The following is an 11,160-nucleotide window of genomic DNA, read 5'->3' on the forward strand; positions in this document are numbered from 1 at the left end:
TTTACCTACTAGCTCTTCTCAACTCACTCCTCAAATTTGGTAATTTCGTCATGTCTCTCGACCTGAGTTTCACAATCTTGATTTTTTAATTCCATATCATAGCTAGCATTGTTAGCTTCGATTCGCATGTTTGAACACAAAAATCCGATATCACACGAGCCAGGTATGAACATTTTAATTTCCCTACTAGCTCTTCTCAACTCACTCCTCAAATTTGGTAATTTCTTCATGTCTCTCGACCTGAGTTTCAAAATGTTGATTTTCTTATTCCATATCATAGCTAGCGTTGTTAGCTTCGATTCGCATGTTTGTACACAAAAATCCGATATCACACGAGCCAGGTATGAACATTTTTATTTACTCAAGGGTTCCTCTCAACTCACTCCTCAAATTTGGTAATTACGTCATGTCTCTCGACCTGAGTTTCAAAATCTTGATTTTTTAATTCCATATCATAGCTAGCGTTGTTAGCTTCGATTTGCATGTTTGAACACAAATATCCGATATCACACGAGCCAGGTATGAACATTTTTATTTACCTACTAGCTCTTCTTAACTCACTCCTCAAATTTGGTAATTACGTCATGTCTCTCGAGCTGATTTTCAAAATCTTGATTTTTTAATTCTATATGATAGCTAGCATTGTTAGCTTCCATTCGCATGTTTGAATACAAAAATCCGATATCACACGAGCCAGGTATGAACATTTTAATTTACTCAAGGACTCCTCTCAACTAACTCCTCAAATTCGGTAATTTCGTCATGTCTCTCGACCTGAGTTTCAGAATCTTGATTTTTTAATTCCATATCATAGCTAGCGTTGTTAGCTTCGATTCGCATGTTTGAATATAAAAATCCGATGTCACACGAGCCAGGTATGAACATTTTAATTTACCTACTAGCTCTTCTCAACTCACTCCTCAAATTTGGTAATTTTGTCATGTCTCTCGACCTGAGTTTCAGAATCTTGATTTTTTAATTCTATATGATAGCTAGCGTTGTTAGCTTCGATTCGCATGTTTGTACACAAAAATCTAATATCACACGAGCCAGGTATGAACATTTTTATTTACCTACTAGCTCTTCTCAACTGAATGCTCAAATTTGGTAATTTCGTCATGTCTCTCGACCTGAGTTTCAAAATCTTGATTTTTTAATTCCATATCATAGCTAGCGTTGTTAGCTTCGATTCGCATGTTTGTACACAAAAATCTGATATCACACGAGCCAGGTATGAACATTTTTATTTACCTACTAGCTCTTCTTAACTCACTCCTCAAATTTGGTAATTACGTCATGTCTCTCGAGCTGATTTTCAAAATCTTGATTTTTTAATTGTATATGATAGCTAGCATTGTTAGCTTCCATTCGCATGTTTGAATACAAAAATCCGATATCACACGAGCCAGGTATGAACATTTTAATTTACTCAAGGACTCCTCTCAACTGACTCCTCAAATTTGGTAATTTCGTCATGTCTCTCGACCTGAGTTTCAGAATCTTGATTTTTTAATTCCATATCATAGCTAGCGTTGTTAGCTTCGATTCGCATGTTTGAACACAAAAATCCGATATCACACGAGCCAGGTATGAACATTTTAATTTACCTACTAGCTCTTCTCAACTCACTCCTCAAATTTGGTAATTTCTTCATGTCTCTCGACCTGAGTTTCAAAATGTTGATTTTCTTATTCCATATCATAGCTAGCGTTATTAGCTTCGATTCGCATGTTTGAACACAAAAATCCGATAGCACACGAGCCAGGTATGAACATTTTAATTTACTTAAGGGCTCCTCTCAACTCACTCCTCAAATTTGGTAATTACGTGATGTCTCTCGACCGGAGTTTCAAAATCTTGATTTTTTAATTCTATATGATAGCTAGCGTTGTTAGCTTCGATTCGCATGTTTGAACACAAAAATATGATATCACACGAGCCAGGTATGAACATTTTAATTTACCTACTAGCTCTTCTCAACTCAATCCTCAAATTTGGAAATTTCGTCATGTCTCTCGACCTGAGTTTCAAAATCTTGATTTTTTAATTCCATATCATAGCTAGCGTTGTTAGCTTCGATTCGCATGTTTGTACACAAAAATCTGATATCACACGAGCCAGGTATGAACATTTTTATTTACCTACTAGCTCTTCTCAACTGAATGCTCAAATTTGGTAATTTCGTCATGTCTCTCGACCTGAGTTTCAAAATCTTGATTTTTTAATTCCATATCATAGCTAGCGTTGTTAGCTTCGATTCGCATGTTTGAACACAAAAATCCGATATCACACGAGCCAGGTATGAACATTTTAATTTACTCAAGGACTCCTCTCAACTGACTCCTCAAATTTGGTAATTTCGTCATGTCTCTCGACCTGAGTTTCAGAATCTTGATTTTTTAATTCCATATCATAGCTAGCGTTGTTAGCTTCGATTCGCATGTTTGAACACAAAAATCCGATATCACACGAGCCAGGTATGAACATTTTAATTTACCTACTAGCTCTTCTCAACTCACTCCTCAAATTTGGTAATTTCTTCATGTCTCTCGACCTGAGTTTCAAAATGTTGATTTTCTTATTCCATATCATAGCTAGCGTTATTAGCTTCGATTCGCATGTTTGAACACAAAAATCCGATAGCACACGAGCCAGGTATGAACATTTTAATTTACTTAAGGGCTCCTCTCAACTCACTCCTCAAATTTGGTAATTACGTGATGTCTCTCGACCGGAGTTTCAAAATCTTGATTTTTTAATTCTATATGATAGCTAGCGTTGTTAGCTTCGATTCGCATGTTTGAACACAAAAATATGATATCACACGAGCCAGGTATGAACATTTTAATTTACCTACTAGCTCTTCTCAACTCAATCCTCAACTTTGGAAATTTCGTCATGTCTCTCGACCTGAGTTTCAAAATCTTGATTTTTTAATTCCATATCATAGCTAGCGTTGTTAGCTTCGATTCGCATGTTTGTACACAAAAATCTGATATCACACGAGCCAGGTATGAACATTTTTATTTACCTACTAGCTCTTCTCAACTGAATGCTCAAATTTGGTAATTTCGTCATGTCTCTCGACCTGAGTTTCAAAATCTTGATTTTTTAATTCCATATCATAGCTAGCGTTGTTAGCTTCGATTCGCATGTTTGTACACAAAAATCTGATATCACACGAGCCAGGTATGAACATTTTAATTTACCTACTAGCTCTTCTTAACTCACTCCTCAAATTTAGTAATTACGTCATGTCTCTCGAGCTGATTTTCAAAATCTTGATTTTTTAATTCTATATGATAGCTAGCATTGTTAGCTTCCATTCGCATGTTTGAATACAAAAATCCGATATCACACGAGCCAGGTATGAACATTTTAATTTACTCAAGGACTCCTCTCAACTAACTCCTCAAATTTGGTAATTTCGTCATGTCTCTCGACCTGAGTTTCAGAATCTTGATTTTTTAATTCCATATCATAGCTAGCGTTGTTAGCTTCGATTCGCATGTTTGAATATAAAAATCCGATGTCACACGAGCCAGGTATGAACATTTTAATTTACCTACTAGCTCTTCTCAACTCACTCCTCAAATTTGGTAATTTTGTCATGTCTCTCGACCTGAGTTTCAGAATCTTGATTTTTTAATTCTATATGATAGCTAACGTTGTTAGCTTCGATTCGCATGTTTGAACACAAAAATCCGATATCACACGAGCCAGGTATGAACATTTTAATTTACCTACTAGCTCTTCTCAACTCACTCCTCAAATTTGGTAATTTCTCTCGACCTGAGATTCAAAATCTTGATTTTTTAATTCTATATGATAGCTAGCGTTGTTAGCTTCGATTCGCATGTTTGAACACAAAAACCCGATATCACACGAGCTAGGTATGAACACTTTAATTTCCCTACTAGCTCTTCTCAACTCACTCCTCAAATTTGGTAATTTCTTCATGTCTCTCGACCTGAGTTTCAAAATGTTGATTTTCTTATTCAATATCATAGCTAGCGTTATTAGCTTCGATTCGCATGTTTGAACACAAAAATCCGATATCACACGAGCCAGGTATGAACATTTTAATTTACTTAAGGGCTCCTCTCAACTCACTCCTCAAATTTGGTAATTACGTCATGTCTCTCGACCTGAGTTTCAAAATCTTGATTTTTTAATTCTATATGATAGCTAGCGTTGTTAGCTTCGATTCGCATGTTTGAACACAAAAATCCGATATCACACGAGCCAGGTATGAACATTTTAATTTACCTACTAGCTCTTCTCAACTCAATCCTCAAATTTGGAAATTTCGTCATGTCTCTCGACCTGAGTTTTAAAATCTTGATTTTTTAATTCCATATCATAGCTAGCGTTGTTAGCTTCGATTCGCATGTTTGTACACAAAAATCTGATATCACACGAGCCAGGTATGAACATTTTTATTTACCTACTAGCTCTTCTCAACTCACTCCTCAAATTTGGTAATTACGTCATGTCTCTCGAGCTGAGTTTCAAAATCTTGATTTTTTAATTCTATATGATAGCTAGCATTGTTAGCTTCGATTCGCATGTTTGAATACAAAAATCCGATATCACACGAGCCAGGTATGAACATTTTTATTTACCTACTAGCTCTTCTTAACTCACTCCTCAAATTTGGTAATTACGTCATGTCTCTCGAGCTGATTTTCAAAATCTTGATTTTTTAATTCTATATGATAGCTAGCATTGTTAGCTTCCATTCGCATGTTTGAATACAAAAATCCGATATCACACGAGCCAGGTATGAACATTTTAATTTACTCAAGGACTCCTCTCAACTGACTCCTCAAATTTGGTAATTTCGTCATGTCTCTCGACCTGAGTTTCAGAATCTTGATTTTTTAATTCCATATCATAGCTAGCGTTGTTAGCTTCGATTCGCATGTTTAAATATAAAAATCCGATGTCACACGAGCCAGGTATGAACATTTTAATTTACCTACTAGCTCTTCTCAACTCACTCCTCAAATTTGGTAATTTTGTCATGTCTCTCGACCTGAGTTTCAGAATCTTGATTTTTTAATTCCATATCATAGCTAGCGTTGTTAGCTTCGATTCGCATGTTTGAACACAAAAATCCGATATCACACGAGCCAGGTATGAATATTTTTATTTACCTACTAGCTCTTCTCAACTCACTCCTCAAATTTGGTAATTTCGTCATGTCTCTCGACCTGAGTTTCAAAATCTTGATTTTTTAATTCTATATGATAGCTAGCGTTGTTACCTTCGATTCGCATGTTTGAACACAAAAATCCGATATCACACGAGCCAGGTATGAACATTTTAATTTACCTACTAGCTCTTCTCAACTCAATCCTCAAATTTGGAAATTTCGTCATGTCTCTCGACCTGAGTTTCAAAATCTTGATTTTTTAATTCCATATCATAGCTAGCGTTGTTAGCTTCGATTCGCATGTTTGTACACAAAAATCTGATATCACACGAGCCAGGTATGAACATTTTTATTTACCTACTAGCTCTTCTCAACTGAATGCTCAAATTTGGTAATTTCGTCATGTCTCTCGACCTGAGTTTCAAAATCTTGATTTTTTAATTCCATATCATAGCTAGCGTTGTTAGCTTCGATTCGCATGTTTGTACACAAAAATCTGATATCACACGAGCCAGGTATGAACATTTTTATTTACCTACTAGCTCTTCTTAACTTACTCCTCAAATTTGGTAATTACGTCATGTCTCTCGAGCTGATTTTCAAAATCTTGATTTTTTAATTCTATATGATAGCTAGCATTGTTAGCTTCCATTCGCATGTTTGAATACAAAAATCCGATATCACACGAGCCAGGTATGAACATTTTAATTTACTCAAGGACTCCTCTCAACTGACTCCTCAAATTTGGTAATTTCGTCATGTCTCTCGACCTGAGTTTCAGAATCTTGATTTTTTAATTCCATATCATAGCTAGCGTTGTTAGCTTCGATTCGCATGTTTGAATATAAAAATCCGATGTCACACGAGCCAGGTATGAACATTTTAATTTACCTACTAGCTCTTCTCAACTCACTCCTCAAATTTGGTAATTTTGTCATGTCTCTCGACCTGAGTTTCAGAATCTTGATTTTTTAATTCCATATCATAGCTAGCGTTGTTAGCTTCGATTCGCATGTTTGAACACAAAAATCCGATATCACACGAGCCAGGTATGAATATTTTTATTTACCTACTAGCTCTTCTCAACTGACTCCTCAAATTTGGTAATTTCGTCATGTCTCTCGACCTGAGTTTCAAAATCTTGATTTTTTAATTCCATATCATAGCTAGCATTGTTAGCTTCGATTCGCATGTTTGAACACAAAAATCCGATATCACACGAGCCAGGTATGAACATTTTAATTTCCCTACTAGCTCTTCTCAACTCACTCCTCAAATTTGGTAATTTCTTCATGTCTCTCGACCTGAGTTTCAAAATGTTGATTTTCTTATTCCATATCATAGCTAGCGTTGTTAGCTTCGATTCGCATGTTTGTACACAAAAATCCGATATCACACGAGCCAGGTATGAACATTTTTATTTACTCAAGGGTTCCTCTCAACTCACTCCTCAAATTTGGTAATTACGTCATGTCTCTCGACCTGAGTTTCAAAATCTTGATTTTTTAATTCCATATCATAGCTAGCGTTGTTAGCTTCGATTTGCATGTTTGAACACAGATATCCGATATCACACGAGCCAGGTATGAACATTTTAATTTACTCAAGCGCTCCTCTCAACTCACTCCTCAAATTTGGTAATTACGTCATGTCTCTCGACCTGAGTTTCAAAATCTTGATTTATTAATTCTATATGATAGCTAGCGTTGTTAGCTTCGATTCGCATGTTTAAACACAAAAATCCGATATCACACGAGCCAGGTATGAACATTTTAATTTACCTACTAGCTCTTCTCAACTCAATCCTCAAATTTGGAAATTTCGTCATGTCTCTCGACCTGAGTTTCAAAATCTTGATTTTTTAATTCCATATCATAGCTAGCGTTGTTAGCTTCGATTCGCATGTTTGTACACAAAAATCTGATATCACACGAGCCAGGTATGAACATTTTTATTTACCTACTAGCTCTTCTCAACTCACTCCTCAAATTTGGTAATTACGTCATGTCTCTCGACCTGAGTTTCAAAATCTTGATTTTTTAATTCTATATGATAGCTAGCATTGTTAGCTTCGAATCGCATGTTTGAATACAAAAATCCGATATCACACGAGCCAGGTATGAACATTTTTATTTACTCAAGGACTCCTCTCAACTGACTCCTCAAATTTGGTAATTACGTCATGTCTCTCGACCTGAGTTTCAAAATCTTGATTTTTTAATTCTATATGATAGGTAGCGTTGTTAGCTTCGATTCGCATGTTTGAACACAAAAATCCGATATCACACGAGCCAGGTATGAACATTTTAATTTACCTACTAGCTCTTCTCAACTCACTCCTCAAATTTGGTAATTTCTTCATGTCTCTCGACCTGAGTTTCAAAATGTTGATTTTCTTATTCCATATCATAGCTAGCGTTGTTAGCTTCGATTCGCATGTTTGAACACAAAAATCCGATATCACACGAGCCAGGTATGAACATTTTAATTTACTTAAGGGCTCCTCTCAACTCACTCCTCAAATTTGGTAATTACGTGATGTCTCTCGACCGGAGTTTCAAAATCTTGATTTTTTAATTCTATATGATAGCTAGCGTTGTTAGCTTCGATTCGCATGTTTGAACACAAAAATCCGATATCACACGAGCCAGGTATGAACATTTTAATTTACCTACTAGCTCTTCTCAACTCAATCCTCAAATTTGGTAATTTCGTCATGTCTCTCGACCTGAGTTTCAAAATCTTGATTTTTTAATTCCATATCATAGCTAGCGTTGTTAGCTTCGATTCGCATGTTTGTACACAAAAATCTGATATCACACGAGCCAGGTATGAACATTTTTATTTACCTACTAGCTCTTCTCAACTCACTCCTCAAATTTGGTAATTACGTCATGTCTCTCGAGCTGATTTTCAAAATCTTGATTTTTTAATTCTATATGATAGCTAGCATTGTTAGCTTCCATTCGCATGTTTGAATACAAAAATCGGATATCACACGAGCCAGGTATGAACATTTTAATTTACTCAAGGACTCCTCTCAACTGACTCCTCAAATTTGGTAATTTCGTCATGTCTCTCGACCTGAGTTTCAGAATCTTGATTTTTTAATTCCATATCATAGCTAGCGTTGTTAGCTTCGATTCGCATGTTTGAATATAAAAATCCGATATCACACGAGCCAGGTATGAACATTTTTATTTACCTACTAGCTCTTCTCAACTCACTCCTCAAATTTGGTAATTTCGTCATGTCTCTTGACCTGAGTTTCAGAATCTTGATTTTTTAATTCCATATCATAGCTAGCGTTGTTAGCTTCGATTCGCATGTTTGAACACAAAAATCCGATATCACACGAGCCAGGTATGAATATTTTAATTTACCTACTAGCTCTTCTCAACTGACTCCTCAAATTTGGTAATTTCGTCATGTCTCTCGACCTGAGTTTCAAAATCTTGATTTTTTAATTCTATATGATAGCTAGGGTTGTTAGCTTCGATTCGCATGTTTGAACACAAAAATCCGATATCACACGAGCCAGGTATGAACATTTTTATTTACCTACTAGCTCTTCTCAACTCAATGCTCAAATTTGGTAATTTCGTCATGTCTCTCGACCTGAGTTTCAAAATCTTGATTTTTTAATTCCATATCATAGCTAGCGTTGTTAGCTTCGATTCGCATGTTTGTACACAAAAATCCGATATCACACGAACCAGGTATGAACATTTTAATTTACTTAAGGGCTCCTCTCAACTCACTCCTCAAATTTGGTAATTACGACATGTCTCTCGACCTGAGTTTCAAAATCTTGATTTTTTAATTCTATATGATAGCTAGCATTGTTAGCTTCCATTCGCATGTTTGAATACAAAAATCGGATATCACACGAGCCAGGTATGAACATTTTAATTTACTCTAGGACTCCTCTCAACTGACTCCTCAAATTCGGTAATTTCGTCATGTCTCTCGACCTGAGTTTCAGAATCTTGATTTTTTAATTCCATATCATAGCTAGCGTTGTTAGCTTCGATTCGCATGTTTGAATATAAAAATCCGATGTCACACGAGCCAGGTATGAACATTTTAATTTACCTACTAGCTCTTCTCAACTCACTCCTCAAATTTGGTAATTTTGTCATGTCTCTCGACCTGAGTTTCAAAATCTTGATTTTTTAATTCCATATCATAGCTAGCGTTGTTAGCATCGATTCGCATGTTTGAATATAAAAATCCGATGTCACACGAGCCAGGTATGAACATTTTAATTTACCTACTAGCTCTTCTCAACTGAGTTCTCAAATTTGGTAATTTCGTCATGTCTCTCGACCTGAGTTTCAAAATCTTGATTTTTTAATTCTATATGATAGCTAGCGTTGTTAGCTTCGATTCGCATGTTTGTACTCAAAAATCCGATATCACACGAGCCAGGTATGAACATTTTAATTTACCTACTAGCTCTTCTCAACTCACGCCTCAAATTTCGTAATTACGTCATGTCTCTCGACCTGAGTTTCAGAATCTTGATTTTTTAATTCCATATCATAGCTAGCGTTGTTAGCTTCGATTCGCATATTTGTACTCAAAAATCCGATGTCACACGAGCCAGGTATGAACATTTTAATTTACCTACTAGCTCTTCTCAACTCACTCCTCAAATTTGGTAATTTTGTCATGTCTCTCGACCTGAGTTTCAGAATCTTGATTTTTTAATTCCATATCATAGCTAGCGTTGTTAGCTTCGATTCGCATGTTTGAACACAAAAATCCGATATCACACGAGCCAGGTATGAACATTTTTATTTACCTACTAGCTCTTCTCAACTCAATGCTCAAATTTGGTAATTTCGTCATGCCTCTCGACCTGAGTTTCAAAATCTTGATTTTTTAATTCCATATCATAGCTAGCGTTGTTAGCTTCGATTCGCATGTTTGAATATAAAAATCCGATGTCACACGAGCCAGGTATGAACATTTTAATTTACCTACTAGCTCTTCTCAACTGAGTTCTCAAATTTGGTAATTTCGTCATGTCTCTCGACCTGAGTTTCAAAATCTTGATTTTTTAATTCTATATGATAGCTAGCGTTGTTAGCTTCGATTCGCATGTTTGTACTCAAAAATCCGATATCACACGAGCCAGGTATGAACATTTTAATTTACCTACTAGCTCTTCTCAACTCACGCCTCAAATTTCGTAATTACGTCATGTCTCTCGACCTGAGTTTCAGAATCTTGATTTTTTAATTCCATATCATAGCTAGCGTTGTTAGCTTCGATTCGCATGTTTGAACACAAAAATCCGATATCACACGAGCCAGGTATGAACATTTTAATTTCCCTACTAGCTCTTCTCAACTCACTCCTCAAATTTGGTAATTTCTTCATGTCTCTCGACCTGAGTTTCAAAATGTTGATTTTCTTATTCAATATCATAGCTAGCGTTATTAGCTTCGATTCGCATGTTTGAACACAAAAATCCGATATCACACGAGCCAGGTATGAACATTTTAATTTAGTTAAGGGCTCCTCTCAACTCACTACTCAAATTTGGTAATTACGTCATGTCTCTCGACCTGAGTTTCAAAATCTTGATTTTTAAATTCTATATGATAGCTAGCGTTGTTAGCTTCGATTCGCATGTTTGAATACAAAAATCCGATATCACACGAGCCAGGTATGAACATTTTTATTTACCTACTAGCTCTTCTCAACTCACTCCTCAAATTTGGTAATTACGTCATGTCTCTCGAGCTGAGTTTCAAAATCTTGATTTTTTAATTCTATATGATAGCTAGCATTGTTAGCTTCGATTCGCATGTTTGAATACAAAAATCCGATATCACACGAGCCAGGTATGAACATTTTTATTTACCTACTAGCTCTTCTTAACTCACTCCTCAAATTTGGTAATTACGTCATGTCTCTCGAGCTGATTTTCAAAATCTTGATTTTTTAATTCTATATGATAGCTAGCATTGTTAGCTTCCATTCGCATGTTT

Source organism: Azolla caroliniana, unplaced genomic scaffold (assembly GCF_043228905.1).
Source record: "Azolla caroliniana isolate FFs.n. ecotype wild unplaced genomic scaffold, voAzoCaro1.0.p SCAF_6, whole genome shotgun sequence".
Classification (NCBI taxonomy): Eukaryota; Viridiplantae; Streptophyta; class Polypodiopsida; order Salviniales; family Salviniaceae; genus Azolla; species Azolla caroliniana.